General features: G+C 46.2%; 1 protein-coding gene and 2 long non-coding RNA genes across 3 annotated transcripts in view; 2 read left to right on the plus strand and 1 right to left on the minus strand.

Moving 5' to 3' along the window:
• Positions 1–22,185, plus strand: part of LOC144175550 (2-Hydroxyacid oxidase 1-like) — a 68,330-nt gene that overhangs the window by 38,961 nt on the left and 7,184 nt on the right. The gene's annotated exons all lie outside the window — the stretch shown is intronic.
• Positions 642–10,839, minus strand: LOC144173568 (uncharacterized). The gene is made up of 3 exons (XR_013323320.1): positions 10,744–10,839; positions 8,221–8,323; positions 642–733 (listed from the first exon to the last, which is right to left on the minus strand). It is a non-coding gene; the product is annotated as an uncharacterized LOC144173568 (long non-coding RNA).
• Positions 11,058–21,098, plus strand: LOC144173569 (uncharacterized). The gene is made up of 3 exons (XR_013323321.1): positions 11,058–11,173; positions 13,611–13,713; positions 20,972–21,098. It is a non-coding gene; the product is annotated as an uncharacterized LOC144173569 (long non-coding RNA).

A 22,185-nucleotide genomic window follows, 5' to 3' on the forward strand; every position in this document is an offset into this window, starting at 1 on the left:
CGTATCTAGCGCTCCGCTGCGCCCATACGAAACGGCAGTTGGCACTAAAGTTTTGCCCAGGCAGAATTAGAACTGTCAAATACTCCTGCTCTGATCTTCGCCTCTGACACGCAGGACTACCTTTGCACCGGCTCCTCTTCGCGATCGTGTGTTCACGGGTCTTTTTCTTTTTTGCTTGCAAGCCCCAATGGTGCTACCCACATTTATTTGCGAGTTCGACTATGAAGCCTCCACTGATGACTTACGTTTGTCCACACACACTGACCAAAACAAGCTACAAGGGGCTTTAGTATTCTTACGCTGGAGCATGCTTCAAGGCATGTGATCACAAAAGCACTTAAGTTCACAGCAAATACAGGTTCTCAAATTGACTGAAAAACTGAAACATAACATTAAGCCTTATAAATATTTACCTAGTACGTGTGCTAGTTCTGCATCAATTGCTAAAAAAAAAACCCACAACACATGCTAATGACCTGATCATGAAAAAGAGTGACGTAGTGAATAGTAAATCTGTCTGCTGAAAATTTTTTAATAAAACTACAGATTTGAATATAGATTACATGTTGCAATGTATGGGCATATGAAACAGCAGAAACCAAGTCCCAAAGCTCGAAAATTCTTTATTAAATGCTTTCTAACCTCAAATATACATACAACATTTTACGTGCCCATCACGGTTTAGGCCAGGAACATCTTGGCTCAAAACTTTCCACAATTTCTCAGTCAGCACCTGCAACACCAAAAGAAACAAATAAACGCTTCCTTTTACAACCACACCGCAAACGTCAAGTGAATCTAAATTCACAATTAATGGTGTATTTTGTCCCATATATGGCTACATTAATATGTACACAAAAGTTAGTTTAGCCTGCTTTTGAACTATTCTAACTGCTTATTCTGAATTTTTTTCTACGTGACACCAGAGATCCTTTGCTGGTGCAGTCTTGTGTCTAAAACCTGCTTTAGTCCCTTCACACCAAACGGTATTTTTGACTTTTTTGAGTATTTGTACAAGGCCAAATAATGGCTTACACTAGTAGGATTAAAGTTCTGAGCTAGACTGCTTTGATCTCTGATCTCGTTAACAACCTTTCCCAATAGCTAAGCAGGTGCTTACAGTGTATCTGACAGAACAGCTGTCACGCAATGGCCATACAGGACAACTGGGTCGGTTTATCAGTCAGGAATTATATGAGGGGGCACTAGGCTGAGCCCTGCTCATCGCACCACTGCTGCAAAAACAAAGTTGAAAAAGATTCTATTTCGGGGGTTGTAGTTGCCGAGGCCACTCTTGGGCTATGAAGCGTGACACAGTTCTAGGTTCGATACACGTTATTCCTGACATTTGGGTATCTTACCTCGCACTGAAATCTCCACACACGGGCGTTTTCGATTTTTTTCTTTTTGCCTTCACTAAAAAAAAAAAGAAAAAAGTCCTTGGGCTCAGCTGCACAATGCTTTAGGAACTACGGCTGCTGCTCAGGCACAAGTTGGAGCCATTACTTGACTAGGCACAAATCCTCAAGAGTTGAAAACTGATTTCAGCGCAAAGCGGCAAAACAGCACTTTATTAAAAACAAGAGAAGTGGGAAAGACCTTATAACAACACTCGCTAAAGAACAACCTCTTTGAATAAACAGTGTCACTTTGTAAATCTCAATGCCTGGATAGCATATCCTTCATGCACAAGTATACTTAGTTGCTCCTTTAGACCAACAACGATGGCCAGAGGAAGTCAGGCTGCTGCCTTGCACGCCTTGTACTTGCTGCTTCGACTTAATATTACCATAAGTTAGGAGCCATGTATCTGAAATACCCATCTGTTTGATGCTTTGAACGTGCCATGTAGGTGTTGCCGTGCAGTAATCCTCATTGGACGACGAGAACGAATGCAAATTAAATGACTCACGAGCGAAAAATGACGTTACCAAAGTTGATCAGTTCGCTACTCTGGCACCGCTTTACCATTGAGCCAATGCTATGGACTTGTTTGTAAACAACCTGTAATTTCTCCGCGCCACGTAACATCATTGATAGTGGTTGCCGACTGAAGTAGCGTAGAAAACCGGGCTAGTTGGTGCAGATTCATCTTCGCAGCGCACAAATAACGGGACAAAAAGGAGGATAACACTGGACAACCACTGAACCAAAACTGAATTTTTATTGAAGAGACAAATATAAAGCCATCGAAGGTATAAAAAAAAGACAAAAACATGACACATGAACCCACTATAAGCAACTGTACAGCTCTCAAGTACTGCTCTCTTGAAGATACGCCAATTCTGCATCTAAAAGTGCTAAAGACGAGCGCTAACACACGAGTCAGACATTTTTCGAATTTTATGTGCTTTCACTATACTTCCCTCACCTTTTGTTCATCGTGCGAGAACAGTACCATTGTATCATGAAGGAAAAGCGTACAACCACAATCTTTGCAATGGGTGGGAAGGGGGCCAGAAGGCACTCAGTGAACTGGCCAACATCAAAGCGACCACACTTGAAAGGAATGCAATAAACCACGTTTTATCTATAAGGAACAACCTGTTTCTCATGTTTCACACCACACCTGTTTGCTCGGCCCTTATTACTAATATTCTTTTCGATGGCGGGACAGATGCACTTTAACTTAATTTTGGCTGAAAACACCACATTGATGTTATATCTGCTCCCCACTTCTTTCAAGCGGTGAGATACCTCGTGCAGGTACGAGATTACAACTATCTTTTCCTTCACAACATCACAAGCAGGAGACAAGTTTTCTTCACCAAATCCAACAACTGAAGATGGGCCGACCCAATGACTCCGTCACCGTAGCCAGCATTTTTGGGTCCAACTAACTGTTCACCAAAGCTAGACTCAATTAGGTGAAAACAAGACTGAAAACAAAACAAGATGGCTGACCTGAGGCAGTTCACAACAATCCCATTATTTTACAATCCTAGAACGTGCTGATGAAGAGTTCAGTGAAGGCTTCTTCGATCGTGGGCTATAGAGCGAACATACATGATTCTGCTCGAATTTTAACAACAGGTCCAAAAACTGGATTGTTCTTTGGTTTGCGCCTTGGACATAAAGGTCAGCCTAAATGCGTGACGTTTGAATGCTTTTAAAATGTCCACCATTTTTCTTGTAGGGTCATAGTTTCCACAAAGTACTAGGTAATCGTCAACATACCCGAAAGTTTTAATTGCCAAACCCTCCAAGTCACGTTCCAATACACGGTCAACATGAGCCAAGAAATGTCACTAACAAGGTGAGGAACTTTAGAACGTCTACAGATTTCAGATCTCTGCACATAGACACGTCACACCATCCTACAATAGTTGATGCTAAGTAGAAACGCAGAAGCTCCAAAAAGGATTCCACGGAAATCCCGCAACTTTGCATAAACTTAACCTCGCCGTTGTAGACGGTGATACATTCTTTCACAGAGACCAAAACTTGTTCATGCGGAAGGGAGTAGAAAAGGTTTTCAGCGTCAATGCTGAAAGCAGAGCACCAGCCTGGATTACTGCGCGCACAGTAACCTCATTTGCGCGCTGTGAAGATGAAGAGGCTTGCGCAGTGTGCCCTATCCTGGTCCTCTTGCACTGCAACATCTGCTACCTCAAACACGGAGCTGCGCAGTGGACACCAGGTCGGCACAAAATTTTGGCACTCGATGGAGCCCTCTGGCCGACTATGCCACTTATGGTCGTCTCCCATCCCTGCGACCGCAGCACCTTCTGCGGCACTGACATTGATGACTGGATAAGCATCTACGAGAGTGCGAGCGCTCATAACAGATGGGACGCAACCTTGGTGCTGGCCAACGTAACATTTTATTTCAAGGGCCCAGCAAGACTATTGTTGGTATCAGACACATGAAGCAGACCTGACAAGCTGGGAAACCTGCAAATTGACATTACGTGAGCTGTTCGGAAAGCTTGTTGGCCACCAACTAGCCGCGAAGGAACTTTCTTCCCATGCCAAAACCTCGATGGAGTCATCCGTCGCCTATATTCAGGATGGTGTTGCTCTGTGTCACAAGATAGATGCCGACACGTCAGAAACTGGCAAAGTAGGCCATGCGCAGAAAGGAATTGCTGATGGCGCTTTCAACCTGCTTGTTTATAAGGACTGCACCACCACAGACGGCATCATTACAGAGTGCAGACCGTTTAAACATCTTGAAAAGGGCCTCGCAGCCTCTGGAAAATGTTTCTTTGGTTATCAACGTAACTAATTGATGCATTTCCTTTTGTCATTCCCCCCCACTGTAATGCCAAAAGGCGCTGTGGGTACCAAATAAAGAAAGAAAGAAACAAGCGAAAGCTCACTGTATTGCCCCACAGTTCACTCGACTGCCTAACACGGCTCCCACATCCTATTACGAGTATACCACTCCACTGGAATGTGCCCTTCTTTGTTCGACGACTTAATTAAAATAGTACGCCGTGAGCTGGAGGCTACGGCTACGGCTGCCCTACTAGCCCTGACCCGTGAATGAACGTCACCTTCCATCTCCCTAATCCATGCGATATACAGCAAGAGCTCGCAAGCCACACCATTCCACGCATTTGCTCTGTAGCTCACCCGAAAAACGCTTTCACTGTTCCTCGTGTCTTAACTGGCCCCACGCCATTTTCAGACACAAAATTCCGAAGAGTGGAGTACTCCTGAAAAAAAGCAAATATGCTTCCACTGCTGTCACGGTGGGCATGTGGCCCGCTACAGCTTTCGACATTGCCAGGCTAAGCCTTCGCCTCATCAGACGACTAATCAATGCAGCTCAAGGAGGTAATACTGCACCTGTGACCTGGACGACAGATCTTCTATTAACCAAGCAGTCTAAGCCCAATTTACTAGATGTTACTGTTGATGGTGTTGCAGCCCAGGCTCTCACTGACACAAATGCTCACATCTCTGTAATGAGCTTAACCCTCCGCTGGCATCACCGCAAAGTTCTGACGCCACCCATGCAAACATTTGTTCGAGTTGCCAATGAGAGCACACCTTCAATTGCCGGAACGCGTACCGCCTGAATATGGATTGCCGACCACGATAGTGTCGTTCTCTTCACCGTCCTTGAAAAATGCCCCAATGACATTATCCTCGGCATCGATTTTTTCTCGAACCGCTCTCATTGACTGTTCTGCGGGACTTCTCTCTTTTGAATTTCCTTGTGCCAAAAATGCTCAAAAGCACCGTTCTCGTTCCACAGATTATGTCCATTTGCTGTCAAATGCTGTAACATACATGCCCCTGTGATCAAGCCCACCTGTTTCTCACAGTTATTTCTCACCAGATTGTTCGACAAGCCGAGCGGAAGCTACTACAAGCATGTATCCTTGAGTGCCGCCAGAAGCTACGAGCTTTGGAGAAGCAAACCTTCTTTGCACGCCGGCAACTTGAGTATCTTATTCCTGAGGACTTCCCAGATGTGCAGCTGCACGCAAACTTCACCACTAGCATGGGAGAAGGCCGTCATAGAATGTCGCAAGAGAGGAAACTGCAAGCACTCCAGCCGGACGTGCCACAATGCACCCAAGAGGTCATCAACCTATCTCCGTACACACCGAATGAAGAGGAGGCTAAGGTTTTGTCCCTTGGTTTGAAGTTTAACATGGAAGCACCCCCGGAGCCAGGAAAGGTGATTTGTGCGGTCGAACGCGCGGTCGGCCAGCTTCCCTCTGAAGTACGGCAAGAAGCGCGCACCCGTGCTATTGGTGTGCTCTCTGGTTTGCGAAGACATTGTGCAAGACTGCATTTATCGGTAGCGGAGAGGCAAGCCATCAGGAGCCTGCGGAATAACAGCAGTATCGCAATCCTTCCTGCTGACAAAGGCAATGCCACGGTCTTGCTAGATAGCAGTGACTACCACAAGAAGATGTTGGCCATTCTCGAAGACCAGCAGACATACGCTCCTCTAGCCCGTGACCCAACTAGCAGGTTACAGTCCAAGCTTCAAGAACTGCTAACCAGGCTTTTCAAGCTAGTCCCTCCGCCCCACAAGGGCCTCTACTACAGGTTACTGTGCATGAACGGTTGAGCCCCGGCAATCTACGGTCTGCCTAAAATCCACAATCCTGGCGTTCCTCTTCGGCCTATCGTCGACTTATTGAGATCACCGCTCTACCGACTATCAGGCTACCTTAACCACGTGTTGAGCCCTCTAGCCGGTAAGACGCCCACGCACGTCGGAAACTCGTCCTCTTTTGTTTCGAAGCTGAAGGACGTAACTCTAACTGAAGACGACGTCATGGTTTCGTTCGACGTCAAGTCTCTTTTCACTAGTGTCCCAGTGGATCTGGCAGTAGCCACGTGCGAAGAAGCACTAAACGCGGATATTAGTCTTCCCGATCGCATTCCCTTTCACGTCCCCGAGCTCTCTGAGTTGGTTATGTTTTGTCTGAGCAACACCTATTTTTCTTACGGGGGAAGCCTCTATCAGCAGACCCATGGTACGGCAGTGGGTGCATCAATATCAGTTACTACGGCCAATCTAGTTATGGAGGCTTTAGAGGGGAAGGTAGTGGCAACCTTCACACCGGCACCGAGGTTTTTTTGCCGCTATGCCGACGACTGTTTTTGTATTTTAAACAAGCAAGATGTCCCATGTCTTCTGGACAGCCTCAACGCCCAGAATGTGCATATACAGTGTGTTGCGACGATAACTGGAACACTTTAAAAATTTTTCCTGAGCGATCCGCCGCTCTGTTCGCGCTCAAACTTGCTATGAAGGTCGCATTTTGTGGTCTATTTTGTTTGACACCGGGAACAACGACGGTACTTACCTGGTATTTCTGAAAATGAATAAAAACGATTTTCGCCTATGGGAAAATGGCGGCGATTTGGACGTGCGAGCCCGAAAACCGGATTTTCGGATCGTCTGTTAGCTCATTTCTAGGTGCATTTTCTGATCGTCTGCTGCACCATTTGGCTCCGTACGTGAATCCCAAACATGCGTTTCACTCTGCAGGTGGTTCCGTCGTTCCAACATCAACTTGCGCTGGCTCGCACGTCCAAATCAGCCGCTGATTTCCCATAGGCGAAAATCGTTTTTTTTTATTTTCAGAATACACAGGTAAGTACCGTTGTTGTTCCCGGTGTCAAACAAAATAGACCACAAAATGCGACCTTTGTGTGAAGTTTGAGCGCGAACAGAGCGGCGGATCGCTCAAGAAAATTTTTTAAAGTGTTCCAGTTATCGTCGCAACACCCTGTACAGTTCACCGTGGAGTTCGAGCAAGGCAACATGCTTCCCTTTTTTGGATGTTCTTGTTCGCCGCGATGCGGGCGCTCTCTCCTTCTCAGTGTACAGGAAGCGCACACACACGGGTCGTTACTCCAGTTTTGAATCTTGCCACCCTCTCGGCCACAAGACATCCGTTGTGTCGTCCTTGATAAAGCGCGCCGTAAGCATCTGCTCAGATGACAGTGCACTGAAACGTGAATTAGGAACGATTCGCCGCGAACTAATCGCCAATGGCTACCCTAAGCGACTTATTTGCCAAACCAAGAATAAGATACTACAGCCAAGAATGGCCAACAACAGGACATTACGAGCACGCGCAGCCATCCCCTACATCCCAGGAATAAGCGAAGCATTGTCGCGCGTCTTTTCAAAATACGACATGCGCATTGCCCATGTACCGACCAGCAAGCTCCGCGACGACTGAAAGAGCACCAACGTGATGTAAGAAATCATAATCACATGACGAATGCCATTGCGGAGCACGCGCACAAACATTCCCACAAGATTGACTGGGAGAACACCGCAATTTTAGCTAAGGAAAAGAACCCATCATCTTGGCGTCTGCTAGAGTCACTTTTTATCCAATCAACGCCAGCCGCAATGAACCGGATGGATGGGACTTTGCCTCCCGTCTACGCATGCTGTCTACGTCATGTGCTGCCTATATATTGACGACGACGGCTTGTCTTACGTAGTGAACAAGGGACCCGTATGTGGTTCCGAAACGGCAATATATTTTTATTCTTGGTCAGTGTTCGCTTTTCTTTTGCAAGTTATTATATGGTCTTCCCTATTACAGACGCGCTGCTTCTGTGAAACGTCACTCTGCCACACATCATCATTACTGTGGTAGAGAACCAAACCTGCCTTCCCTTTCAGTTTTTCAACTTCAGTTTCACACGTCAAGTCCTTCCCAAGGGGATTTCGCTTGCAATGCTGTGCCCTTTCTGCCATGAATGCTAGCACCCCTGCAGATTTACCTCCTGCAGTGCAGGCGTCCCATCAAGCACCATCAATCAAGGCAGTGGCTGCTTCAGACCTCCCACCGGATCATACCGCCGATCTCCCTCGTCTTCTGGATTCCTGCAAGGACATCTTTGACTTAGTCAACCATCCACCAACCCAAACTTCTGCAGTCACCCATCCTATCAACACCAACGATGCTTCACTAGTGTACAGGTGGCCCTATTGCGTATCACTTGCTGAACGACTCGTCATCCAAAAGTTAAAAAAAATGCTCAATAAGGATACAGTCAAACCATCTTCCAGTCTGTGGGTGTCTCCAGTCGTGTTGGTCAGAGAAAAAGATGGGACGTAGCGCTTCTAGATGGATTATGCAAACTTAACTATTATGAAGGAAGGCCTTATACAGTGGGATTTCATTGATACAATTCTGCATAATCCGTTTTTCTTTTCATTCCAAGCCAAAATCCCTTAGAAATAATGCATTTTCGTGCATTTGATACGATCACATTTTTGCTAAAAATTGGATGGCACGACCACGAAAGTGAACCTTGACCATTTTTAGATACCTCACATTTATTCTTCGGTATACTAGCTCAAACCCCATGTCAACAACCCATGACCTAAATGGCAGCGCCGGTTCTGCGACAAAAACACTGCTGCCGGGCGTGGGCGCTCTGTTCAATGAGGATGATATGTGAGGCGAGGCACTGTGCCATCTAGTGAAACATATCATAATCACAGAGTTTCTCAGTTTGATCATAATCGAGGAAGAAGGTTCCAATGCTCTTGGCAGGCGGCGACTTCCCTCCCCAAATTCTCGCCATGCTCTGTGCTTCCCGCTCCGTTCTTTGTTCTCTTTCTGCGCTGTTCCTGTGTTCGGTGGTGTTGCTTATGAGGCTATTTTTGTTCTTGTTCTATTTGACTAGTCTTGTTCTCCTTAGGCTGCCTTGTTGCTGTGCGGGGTGTGCTGCCGGGCTTGTGGCAATGTCGAGGAAACGGAAGGCACTCAGTATAAAAAGAAAAAGTGGAAATTGTACAGAAATTGGAAGAAAACCCGAAGAGGAAATGCGTGGATTTGGCACACAAGCTGGGTTTGCCAGTGTCAACGCTCAACACTATTGCCGGTCAGCAAGAGGAACTTCAAAAGAATGTGCAAGTTTCCGGCCCTGATGCGAAACAAGCACAAGGTGCGAAGCATGACCAAATGGAAGACATCCTGCTCACATGGTGGGAGGAAGTTAGATCGGCAGGATGAACGCCGATAGGTCAGTACTACGCGAAAAAGTTGACAACACTGCGCTCTCCTTGGGCATTGAGGACTCCAAAGCGTCTGGTGGCTGGCTTCACCAATTCAAGGCACAACGTGAAGTGTCATACAGAACAGCATCCGCGCAAGTGAAAAATACCAGCAGCTTTTTTTTTTATTTCTACATTTCCGGAGAATTTTCTCCCAGACTTCGAAAAGAAAGTGCAGCACAAATTTACCAGCTACTCCACTGTTGCTCAATAAAATTGAGTTGCTGACGGAGAATGCAGATTTTTCTCCTTTTTTTAACAAACTCTTTGGATAATACGATTTTCACATAATGCTTTTTATTTCCCGGTTCCCCTGAAAAACGTATCAACGAGATTTCACTGTACATGATACATAGACAAGATGTGGCTGGCAACTCGTGAAGGGAGGTAACTTCGTGCAACCAAAGCCTGATTAGTCATGCTAATTCCTCCTATATTTCAATATGGTCTAACACCAGCTACCCCCCTTCGGCAGAGCCAGTGGGGAACATTTCAACACTACTGTCACTGTGTACTGCAGAACGAACATCCATCGCGCATTTAAAAATCCTGCATACGAAGCTGCATCGCGAAAAGTTGTTCTATGGCCATTGAATGTCCTCGCTGAATGTCAAGGAAGCGTCCTCACCGACGCGCTTTGGCGTCGTCTATCAGCGGGTTCGTATGTATACAAGCGTTTACAGCAAGAACGGTAAATATATTACTACGCCCTTCAAGCACATGTCGGCAAAATGCGATTACTTCGCCGCGTTCGCAGGATTTAGCCGCACAGTAGAGAACACAGTCGTAGCATACTAGCAGGAATGAACGCGTCGTACGGCTTCTTCCACGTTTCGTCACCCCGTTACTACAGTTTACCTCAACACCAATTTATAACGCACGCCCTTAAAGAGCTTACACTCTAAAAAGCGCTACAACCTTTCTGGTAACCTTGAGTGAATGTAGAAGCGTAGCCACCGCGCACATCACGTCGTAGCTAGCGCCGACTTCAATGCGAACGCGGTCGTCGACGCGGCTATGTGAACGTACCGCTGACAGCCTCAAGGAAAGTGTATTTAGGGGCTCTAGAACAACCTATTTAAATTTAGCCCATGTTTGCGAATAAGAAATGATTCCCTTGTTATTCAGAATGTGCCTAGCCAATTATGCCCAACATACGGAGAGCGCACGGCGTTTGCAGTACACGGACAGGTATATAATTACCCGTCTCTCTTGACACCAGCCCTTAAAAAATATCTTACCTTTCGTTTATGACGCAAAAAAATGCCGAGGAGAAAGCAGCAGGTTTCGTTATCTACAAGAAATCGATGCTGGCTTGCGCTTTGAAACTCGTACACAAAAGGCAAGTGGCTTCGGCTTGACGTGGATTGACCAGTGTTGCTTTTGCTTTGCGCAAAATTGAATCTACTAAAATCTCTGTTACACAACTTTTATACTCTGTTATCTCCGCAAATAACAGAACACGAGCGGCTGTATTTAGCCGGTCGTGTGACAGAGTTTTTTATTTGAATTAAGTTTGCACAAGGCAAAAGCAACACTGGTCAAGCCACGTCAAGCCGAAGCCACTTGCCTGTTGTGTACGAGTTTCAAAGCGCAAGCCAGCATCGATTTCTTGTAGATAACGAAACCTGCTGCTTTCTCCTCTGCATCTTTTTGCGTCATAAACGAAAGGTAAGATATTTTTTAAGGGCTGGTGTCAAGAGGGACGGGTAATTATATACCTGTCCGTGTACTGCAAACGCCGTGCGCTCTCCGTATGTTGGACATAACTGGCTAGGCACATTCTGAATGACAATGTAACTAAAGCACTCAAGGCATCATTTGTTATTCGCAAACATGGGCTAAATTTAAATACGTTGTTCTAGAGCCCCCAAATACACTTTCCTTGAGGCTGTCAGCGGTACGTTCACGTAGCCGCGTCGACGACCGCGTTCGCATTGAAGTCGGCGCTAGCTACGACGTGATGTGCGCGGTGGCTACGCTTTTACATTCACTAAAGGTTACCAGAAAGGTTGTAGCGCTTTTTAGAGTGTAAGCTCTTTAAGTGCGTGCGTTATAAATTGGTGTTGAGGTAAACTGTAGTCACGGGGTGACGAAACGTGGAAGAAGCCGTACGATACGTTCATTCCTGCTAGTATGCTACGACTGTGTTCTCTACTGTGCGGCTAAATCCTGCGAACGCGGCGAAGTAATCGCATTTTGCCGACATGTGCTTGAAGGGCGTAGTAATATATTTACCGTTCTTGCTTTAAACGCTTGTATACATACGAACCCGCTGATAGACGACGCCAAAGCGCGTCGGTGAGGACGCTTCCTTGACATTCAGCGAGGACATTCAATGGCCATAGAACAACTTTTCGCGATGCAGCTTCGTATGCAGAATTTTTAAATGCGCGATGGATGTTCGTTCTGCAGTACACAGTGACAGTAGTGTTGAAATGTTCCCCACTGGCTCTGCCGAAGTGGGGTAGCTGGTGTTAGACCATATTGAAATATAGGAGGAATTAGCATGACTAATCAGGCTTTGGTTGCACGAAGTTACCTCCCTTCACAAGTTGCCAGCCACATCTTGTCTATGTATCATGTACAGTGAAATCTCGTTGATACGTTTTTCAGGGGAACCGGGAAATAAAAAGCATTATGTGAAAATCGTATTATCCAAAGAGTTTGTTAAAAAAAGGAGAAAAATCTGCATTCTCCGTCAGCAACTCAATTTTATTGAGCAACAGTGGAGTAGCTGGTAAATTTGTGCTGCACTTTCTTTTTGAAGTCTGGGAGAAAATTCTCCGGAAATGTAGAAATAAAAAAAAAGCTGCTGGTATTTTTCACTTGCGCGGATGCTGTTCTGTATGACACTTCACGTTGTGCCTTGAATTGGTGAAGCCAGCCACCAGACGCTTTGGAGTCCTCAATGCCCAAGGAGAGCGCAGTGTTGTCAACTTTTTCGCGTAGTACTGACCTATCGGCGTTCATCCTGCCGATCTAACTTCCTCCCACCATGTGCGCAGGATGTCTTCCATTTGGTCATGCTTCGCACCTTGTGCTTGTTTCGCATCAGGGCCGGAAACTTACACATTCTTTTGAAGTTCCTCTTGCTGACCGGCAATAGTGTTGAGCGTTGACACTGGCAAACCGAGCTTGTGTGCCAAATCCACGCATTTCCTCTTCGGGTTTTCTTCCAATTTCTGTACAATTTCCACTTTTTCTTTTTATACTGAGTGCCTTCCGTTTCCTCGACATTGCCACAAGCCCGGCAGCACACCCCGCACAGCAACAAGGCAGCCTAAGGAGAACAAGACTAGTCAAATAGAACAAGAACAAAAATAGCCTCATAAGCAACACCACCGAACACAGGAACAGCGCAGAAAGAGAACAAAGAACGGAGCGGGAAGCACAGAGCATGGCGAGAATTTGGGGAGGGAAGTCGCCGCCTGCCAAGAGCATTGGAACCTTCTTTTTCGATTATGATCAAACTGAGAAACTCTGTGATTATGATATGTTTCACTAGATGGCACAGTGCCTCGCCTCACATATCATCCTCATTGAACAGAGCGCCCACGCCCGGCAGCAGTGTTTTTGTCGCAGAACCGGCGCTGCCATTTAGGTCATGGGTTGTTGACATGGGGTTTGAGCTAGTATACCGAAGAATAAATGTAAGGTTTCTAAAAATGGTCAAGGTTCACTTTCGTGGTCGTGCCATCCAATTTTTAGCAAAAATGTGATCGTATCAAATGCACGAAAATGCATTATTTCTAAGGGATTTTGGCTTGGAATGAAAAGAAAAACGGATTATGCAGAATTGTATCAATGAAATCCCACTGTATAAGGCCTTCCTTCATAATAGTTAAGTTTGCATAATCCATCTAGAAGCCCTACGTCCCATCTTTTTCTCTGACCAACACGACTGGAGACACCCACAGACTGGAAGATGGTTTGACTGTATCCTTATTGAGCATTTTTTTTTAACTTTTGGATGACGAGTCGTTCAGCAAGTGATACGCAATAGGGCCACCTGTACACTAGTGAAGCATCGTTGGTGTTGATAGGATGGGTGACTGCAGAAGTTTGGGTTGGTGGATGGTTGACTAAGTCAAAGATGTCCTTGCAGGAATCCAGAAGACGAGGGAGATCGGCGGTATGATCCGGTGGGAGGTCTGAAGCAGCCACTGCCTTGATTGATGGTGCTTGATGGGACGCCTGCACTGCAGGAGGTAAATCTGCAGGGGTGCTAGCATTCATGGCAGAAAGGGCACAGCATTGCAAGCGAAATCCCCTTGGGAAGGACTTGCCGTGTGAAACTGAAGTTGAAAAACTGAAAGGGAAGGCAGGTTTGGTTCTCTACCACAGTAATGATGATGTGTGGCAGAGTGACGTTTCACAGAAGCAGCGCGTCTGTAATAGGGAAGACCATATAATAACTTGCAAAAGAAAAGCGAACACTGACCAAGAATAAAAATATATTGACGTTTCGGAACCACATACGGGTCCCTTGTTCACTACGTAAGACAAGCCGTCGTCGTCAATATATAGGCAGCACATGACGTAGACAGCATGCGTAGACGGGAGGCAAAGTCCCATCCGTCCGGTTCATTGCGGCTGGCGTTGATTGGATAAAAAGTGACTCTAGCAGACGCCAAGATGATGTGTTCTTTTCCTTAGCTAAAATTGCGGTGTTCTCCCAGTCAATCTTGTGGGAATGCTTGTGCGCGTGCTCCGCAATGGCATTGGTCATGTGATTATGATTTCTTACATCACGTTGGTGCTCTTTCAGTCGTCGCGGAGCTCGCTGGTCGGTACATGGGCAATGCGCATGCCGTATTTTGAAAAGACGTGCGACAATGCTTCGCTTATTCCTGGGACGTAGGGGATGGCTGCGCGTGCTCGTAATGTCCTGTTGTTGGCCATTCTTGGCTGTAGTACCTTATTCTTGGTTCGTCAAATAAGTCGCTTAGGATAGCCATTGGCGATTAGTTCGCGGCGAATCGTTCCTAATTCACGTTTCAGTGCACTGTCATCTGAGCAGATGCGTACGGCGCGCTTTATCAAGGACGACACAACGGATGTCTTGTGGCCGAGAGGGTGGCAAGATTCAAAACTAGAGTAACGACCCGTGTGTGTGCGCTTCCTGTACACTGAGAAGGAGAGAGCGCCCGCATCGCGGCGAACAAGAACATCCAAAAAAGGGAAGCATGTTGCCTGGCTCGAACTCCACGGTGAACTGTATATGCACATTCTGGGCGTTGAGGCTCTCCAGAAGACATGGGACATCTTGCTTTTTTAAAATACAAAAACAGTCGTCGACATAGCGGCAGAAAAACCTCGGTGCCGGTGTGAAGGTTGCCACTACCTTCCCCTCTAAAGCCTCCATAGATTGATTGATTGTAGGGTTTAACGCGCCGACGCAACGCAGGCGATGACGCGCGCCGTAGTGGAGGGCTCCGGATTAATTTTGACCACCTGGGGATCTTTATCGTGCACCAAAATCTCGTACACACGGGCGTTTTTGCTTTTCGCCTCCATCAGAAAAGCGGCCGCCGCGGTCAGGAATCGAACCCGCGACCTCGTGCTCAGCAGCGCAACGCCTTAGCCACTGAGCCACCGCGGCGGGTTCTAAAGCCTCCATAACTAGATTGGCCGTAGTAACTGATATGGACGCACCCATCGCCGTGCCATGGGTCTGCTGATAGGGGCTTCCCCCGTAAGAAAAATAGGTGTTGCTCAGACAAAACATAAGCACAGAGATCGGGGACGTGAAAGGGAGTGCGATCGGGAAGACTAATGTCCGCGTTTAGTGCTTCTTCGGACATGGCTACTGCCAGATCCACTGGGACACTAGTGAAAAGAGACTTGACGTCGAACGAAACCATGACGTCGTCTTCAGTTAGAGTTACGTCCTTCAGCTTCGAAACAAAAGAGGACGAGTTTCCGACGTGCGTGGGCGTCTTACCGGCTAGAGGGCTCAACACTTGGTGAAGGTAGCCTGATAGTCGGTAGAGCGGTGACCTCGAGAAGTCGACGATAGGCCAAAGAGGAACGCCAGGCTTGTGGATTTTAGGCAGACTGTAGATTGCCGGGGCTCAATCGTTCGTGCACAGTAACCTGTAGTAGAGGCCTTTGTGGTGCGGAGGGACTAGCTTGAAAAGCCTGGTTAGCAGTTCTTGAAGCTTGGACTGTAGCCTGCTAGTTGGGTCACGGGCTAGAGGAGCGTATGTCTGCTGGTCTTCGAGAAGGGCCAACATCTTCGTGTGATAGTCACTGCTATCTAGCAAGACCGTGGCATTGCCTTTGTCAGCAGGAAGGATTGCGATACTGCTGTTATTCCGCAGGCTCCTGATGGCTTGCCTCTCCGCTACCGATAAATGCAGTCTTGCACAATGTCTTCGCAAACCAGAGAGCACAGCAATAGCACGGGTGCGCGCTTCTTGCCGTACTTCAGAGGGAAGCTGGCCGACCGCGCGTTCGACATCACAAACCACCTTTCCTGGCTCTGGGGGTGCTTCCGTGTTAAAATTCACACCACGGGACAAAACCTTAGCCTCCTCTTCGTCCGGTGTGTACGGAGATAGGTTGATGACCTCTTGGTTGCATTGTGGCACGTCCGGCCGGAGTGCTTGCAGTTTCCTCTCTTGTGACGTTGTATGACGGCCTTCTCCCATGCTAGCGGTGAAGTTTGCGTGCAGCTGCACATCTTGGAAGTCCTCAGGAATAAGATACTCAAGTTGCCGGCGTGCAAAGAAGGTTTGCTTCTCCAAAGCTCGTAGCTTCTGGCGGCACTCAAGGATACATGCTTGTAGTAGCTTCCGCTCGGCTTGTCGAACAATCTGGTGAGAAATAACTGTGAGAAACGGGTGGGCTTGATCACAGGGGCATGTATGTTACAGCATTTGACAGCAAATGGACATAATCTGTGGAACGAGAACGGTGCTTTTGAGCATTTTTGGCAGAAGGAAATTCAAAAGAGAGAACAGTCAATGAGAGCGGTTCGAGAAAAAATCGACGCCGAGGATAATGCCATGGGGGCATTTTTCAAGCATGGTGAAGAGAGCAACACTATCGTGGTCGGCAATCCATATTCAGGCGGTACGCATTCCGGCAATTGAAGATGTGCTCTCATTGGCAACTCGAACAAATGTTTGCATGGGTGGCGTCAGAACTTTGCGGAGATGCCAGCGGAGGGTTAAGCTGATTACAGAGATGTGAGCATTTGTGTCAGTGAGAGACTGGGCTGCAACACCATCAACAGTAACGTCTAGTAAATTGGGCTTAGACTCCTTGGTTAATAGAAGATCTGTCGTCCAGGTCACAGATGCAGTATTACCTCCTTGAGCTACATTGATTAGTCGTCTGATGAGGCGAAGGCTTAGCCTGGCAATGTCGAAAGCTGTAGCGGGCCACATGCCCACCGTGACAGCAGTGGAAGCATATTTGCTTTTTTTCAGGAGTACTCCACTCTTCGGAATTTTGTGTCTGAAAATGGCGTGGGGCATATTGGTGGGGACCAGTTAAGACACGAGGAACAGTGAAAGCGTTTTTCGGGTGAGCTACAGAGCAAATGCGTGGAATGGTGTGGCTTGCGATCTCTTGCTGTATATCGCATGGATTAGGGAGATGGAAGGTGACGTTCATTCACGGGTCGGGGCTAGTAGGGCAGCCGTAGCCGTAGCCTGCAGCTCACGGCGGACTATTTTTATTACGTCGTCGAACAAAGAGGGGCACATTCCAGTAAAGTGGTATACTCGTAATAGGATGTGGGAGCCGTGTTAGGCAGTCGAGTGAACTGTGGGGCAATACAGTGAGCTTTCGCTTGTTTTTCTTTCTTTATTTGGTACCCACATTGCCTTTTGGCATTACAATGGGGGAAATGACAAAAAGAAATGCATCAACTAGTTACGTTGATAACCAAAGAAACATTTTACAGAGGCTGCGAAGCCCTTTTCAAAATGTTTAAATGGTCTGCACTCTGTAATGATGCCGTCTGTGGTGGTGCAGTCCTTATAAACAAGCAGGTTGAAAGCGCCATCAGCAATTCCTTTCTGCACATGGCCTACTTTACCAGTTTCTGACGTGTCGGCATCTATCTTGTGACACAGAGCAACACCATCCTGAATATAGGCGACGGATGACTCCATCGAGGTTTTGGCATGGGATGAAAGTTCCTTCGCGGCTAGTTGTTGGCCAACAAGCTTTCCGAACAGCTCACGTAATGTCAATTTGCAGGTTTCCCAGCTTGTCAGGTCTGCTTCATGTGTCTCATACCAACAATAGTCTGGCTGGGCCCTTGAGGTAAAATATTACGTTGGCCAGCCCCAAGGTTGCGTCCAATCTGTTATGAGCGCTCGCACTCTCGTAGGTGCTTATCCAGTCATCAACGTCAGTGCCGCAGAAGGTGCTGCGGTCGCAGGGATGGGAGACGACCATAAGTGGCATGGTCGGCCAGAGGGCTCCATCGAGTGCGAAAATTTCTGTGCCGACCTGGTGTCCACTGTGCAGCTCCGTGTTTGAGATAGCAGATGTTGCAATGCAAGAGGACCAGGATAGGGCACGCTGCGCAAGCTTCTTCATCTTCACAGCACACAAATGAGGTTACTGTGCGCGCAGTAATCCAGGCTGGTGCTCTGCTTTCAGCATTGACGCTGGAAACCTTTTCTACTCCCTTCCGCATGAACAAGTTTTGGTCTCTGTGATAGAGTGTATCACCGTCTACAACGGCGAGGTTAAGTTTATGCAAAGTTGCGGGATTTCCGTGGAATCCTTTTTGGAGCTTCTGCGTTTCTACTTAGCATCAAGTATTGTAGGATGGTGTGACAGTGTCTTTGTGCAGAGATCTGGAATCTGTAGACGTTCTAAAGTTCCTCACCTTGTTATTGACATTTTCTTGGCTCATGTTGACCGTGTATTGGAACGTGACTTGGAGGGTTTGGCAATTAAAATTTTCATGTATGTTGACGATTACCTAGTACTTTGTAGAAACAATGACCCTACAAGAAAAATGGTAGACATTTTAAAAGCATTCAAACGTCACGCATTTAGGCTGACCTTTATGTCCAAGTTTTTGGACAAGTTTTGGACAATCCAGTTTTTGGACCTGTTGTTAAAATTCGAGCAGAATCATGTATGTTCGCTCTATAGCCCACGATCGAAGAAGCCTTCACTGAACTCTTCATCAGCACGTTCTAGGATTGTAAAATAATGGGATTGTTGTGAACTGCCTCAGGTCAGCCATCTTGTTTTGTTTTCAGTCTTGTTTTCACCTAATTGAGTCTAGCTTTGGTGAACAGTTAGTTGGACCCAAAAATGCTGGCTACGGTGACGGAGTCATTGGGTCGGCCCATCTTCAGTTGTTGGATTTGGTGAAGAAAACTTGTCTCCTGCTTGTGATGTTGTGAAGGAAAAGATAGTTGTAATCTCGTACCTGCACGAGGTATCTCACCGCTTGAAAGAAGTGGGGAGCAGATATAACATCAATGTGGTGTTTTCAGCCAAAATTAAGTTAAAGTGCATCTGTCCCGCCATCGAAAAGAATATTAGTAATAAGGGCCGAGCAAACAGGTGTGGTGTGAAACATAAGAAACAGGTTGTTCCTTATAGATAAAACGTGGTTTATTGCATTCCTTTCAAGTGTGGTCGCTTTGATGTTGGCCAGTTCACTGAGTGCCTTCTGGCCCTCTTCCCACCCATTGCAAAGATTGTGGTTGTACGCTTTTCCTTCATGATACAATGGTACTGTTCTCGCACGATGAACAAAAGGTGAGGGAAGTATAGTGAAAGCACATAAAATTCGAAAAATGTCTGACTCGTGTGTTAGCGCTCGTCTTTAGCACTTTTAGATGCAGAATTGGCGTATCTTCAAGAGAGCAGTACTTGAGAGCTGTACAGTTGCTTATAGTGGGTTCATGTGTCATGTTTTTATCTTTTTTTTATACCTGCGATGGCTTTATATTTGTCTCTTCAATAAAAATTCAGTTTTGGTTCAGTGGTTGTCCAGTGTTATCCTCCTTTTTGTCCCGTTATTTGTGCGCTGCGAAGATGAATCTGCACCAACTAGCCCGGTTTTCTACGCTACTTCAGTCGGCAACCACTATCAATGATGTTACGTGGCGCGGAGAAATTACAGGGTGTTTACAAACAAGTCCACAGCATTGGCTCAATGGTAAAGCGGTGCCAGAGTAGCGAACTGATCAACTTTGGTAACGTCATTTTTCGCTCGTGAGTCATTTAATTTGCATTCGTTCTCGTCGTCCAATGAGGATTACTGCACGGCAACACCTACATGGCACGTTCAAAGCATCAAACAGATGGGTATTTCAGATACATGGCTCCTAACTTATGGTAATATTAAGTCGAAGCAGCAAGTACAAGGCGTGCAAGGCAGCAGCCTGACTTCCTCTGGCCATCGTTGTTGGTCTAAAGGAGCAACTAAGTATACTTGTGCATGAAGGATATGCTATCCAGGCATTTAGATTTACAAAGTGACACTGTTTATTCAAAGAGGTTGTTCTTTAGCGAGTGTTGTTATAAGGTCTTTCCCACTTCTCTTGTTTTTAATAAAGTGCTGTTTTGCCGCTTTGCGCTGAAATCAGTTTTCAACTCTTGAGGATTTGTGCCTAGTCAAGTAATGGCTCCAACTTGTGCCTGAGCAGCAGCCGTAGTTCCTAAAGCATTGTGCAGCTGAGCCCAAGGACTTTTTTCTTTTTTTTTTAGTGAAGGCAAAAAGAAAAAAATCGAAAACGCCCGTGTGTGGAGATTTCAGTGCGAGGTAAGATACCCAAATGTCAGGATTAACGTGTATCGAACCTAGCACTGTGTCACGCTTCATAGCCCAAGAGTGGCCTCGGCAACTACAACCCCCGAAATAGAATCTTTTTCAACTTTGTTTTTGCAGCAGTGGTGCGATGAGCAGGGCTCAGCCTAGTGCCCCCTCATATAATTCCTGACTGATAAACCGACCCAGTTGTCCTGTATGGCCATTGCGTGACAGCTGTTCTGTCAGATACACTGTAAGCACCTGCTTAGCTATTGGGAAAGGTTGTTAACGAGATCAGAGATCAAAGCAGTCTAGCTCAGAACTTTAATCCTACTAGTGTAAGCCATTATTTGGCCTTGTACAAATTCTCAAAAAAGTCAAAAATACCGTTTGGTGTGAAGGGACTAAAGCAGGTTTTAGACACAAGACTGCATCAGCAAAGGATCTCTGGTGTCACGTAGAAAAAAAATTCAGAATAAGCAGTTAGAATAGTTCAAAAGCAGGCTAAACTAACGCATCAGCAAAGGATCTCTGGTGTCACGTAGAAAAAAAATTCAGAATAAGCAGTTAGAATAGTTCAAAAGCAGGCTAAACTAACTTTTGTGTACATATTAATGTAGCCATATATGGGACAAAATACACCATTAATTGTGAATTTAGATTCACTTGACGTTTGCGGTGTGGTTGTAAAAGGAAGCGTTTATTTGTTTCTTTTGGTGTTGCAGGTGCTGACTGAGAAATTGTGGAAAGTTTTGAGCCAAGATGTTCCTGGCCTAAACCGTGATGGGCACGTAAAATGTTGTATGTGTATTTGAGGTTATAAAGCATTTAATAAAGAATTTTCGAGCTTTGGGACTTGGTTTCTGCTGTTTCATATGCCCATACATTGCAACATGTAATCTATATTCAAATCTGTAGTTTTATTAAAAAATTTTCAGCAGACAGATTTACTATTCACTACGTCACTCTTTTTCATGATCAGGTCATTAGCATGTGTTGTGGGTTTTTTTTTTAGCAATTGATGCAGAACTAGCACACGTACTAGGTAAATATTTATAAGGCTTAATGTTATGTTTCAGTTTTTCAGTCAATTTGAGAACCTGTATTTGCTGTGAACTTAAGTGCTTTTGTGATCCCATGCCTTGAAGCATGCTCCAGCGTAAGAATACTAAAGCCCCTTGTAGCTTGTTTTGGTCAGTGTGTGTGGACAAACGTAAGTCATCAGTGGAGGCTTCATAGTCCACTCGCAAATAAATGTGGGTAGCACCATTGGGGCTTGCAAGCAAAAAAGAAAAAGACCCGTGAACACACGATCGCGAAGAGGAGCCGGTGCAAAGGTAGTCCTGCGTGTCAGAGGCGAAGATCAGAGCAGGAGTATTTGACAGTTCTAATTCTGCCTGGGCAAAACTTTAGTGCCAACTGCCGTTTCGTATGGGCGCAGCGGAGCGCTAGATACGATAAAGAAAAAAACAAAACAAGCAACCCGGTTGTTTGTGCGATCGCATAAGAAGCAGCAGGGCACAAAGTGCAACCATCGTGACAAGGTTGAAAGCAATCGTCAGAAAATCTGAGCACCAACATGTTCAAGGTGGGCTACAAGTGATTATACTTATCGCGTATTCCCAGCGTGACTTAGGCCCAACTTTATGGGGCATTAGGCTAAATTTCTATTTGTCACACTCCAGGAATTCATTCATAATAAAGGTTGACTTTCACAGCGGCGGCCGATCACAGGGTGAACTGTGGATGCACGCTTGCGTAGCAACCGTTCACGCGACGATTTGCGAATGCTACACTGCGATTGCAAAACAGCACGGATTACAAAGTATTTATTACCTAGAACACTGTTGCAGCGTAAAACTTAATCAAACGACCCGGTTGAAGCACTTCGAAATGCACAGCGGTGGGTATGTATCACTATAGCGGAGGCGAAATCCAA

Source organism: Haemaphysalis longicornis, unplaced genomic scaffold (genome assembly GCF_048455015.1).
Source record: "Haemaphysalis longicornis isolate Haplotype H1 unplaced genomic scaffold, Haemaphysalis longicornis Haplotype H1 scaffold_3, whole genome shotgun sequence".
NCBI lineage: Eukaryota > Metazoa > Arthropoda > Arachnida > Ixodida > Ixodidae > Haemaphysalis > Haemaphysalis longicornis.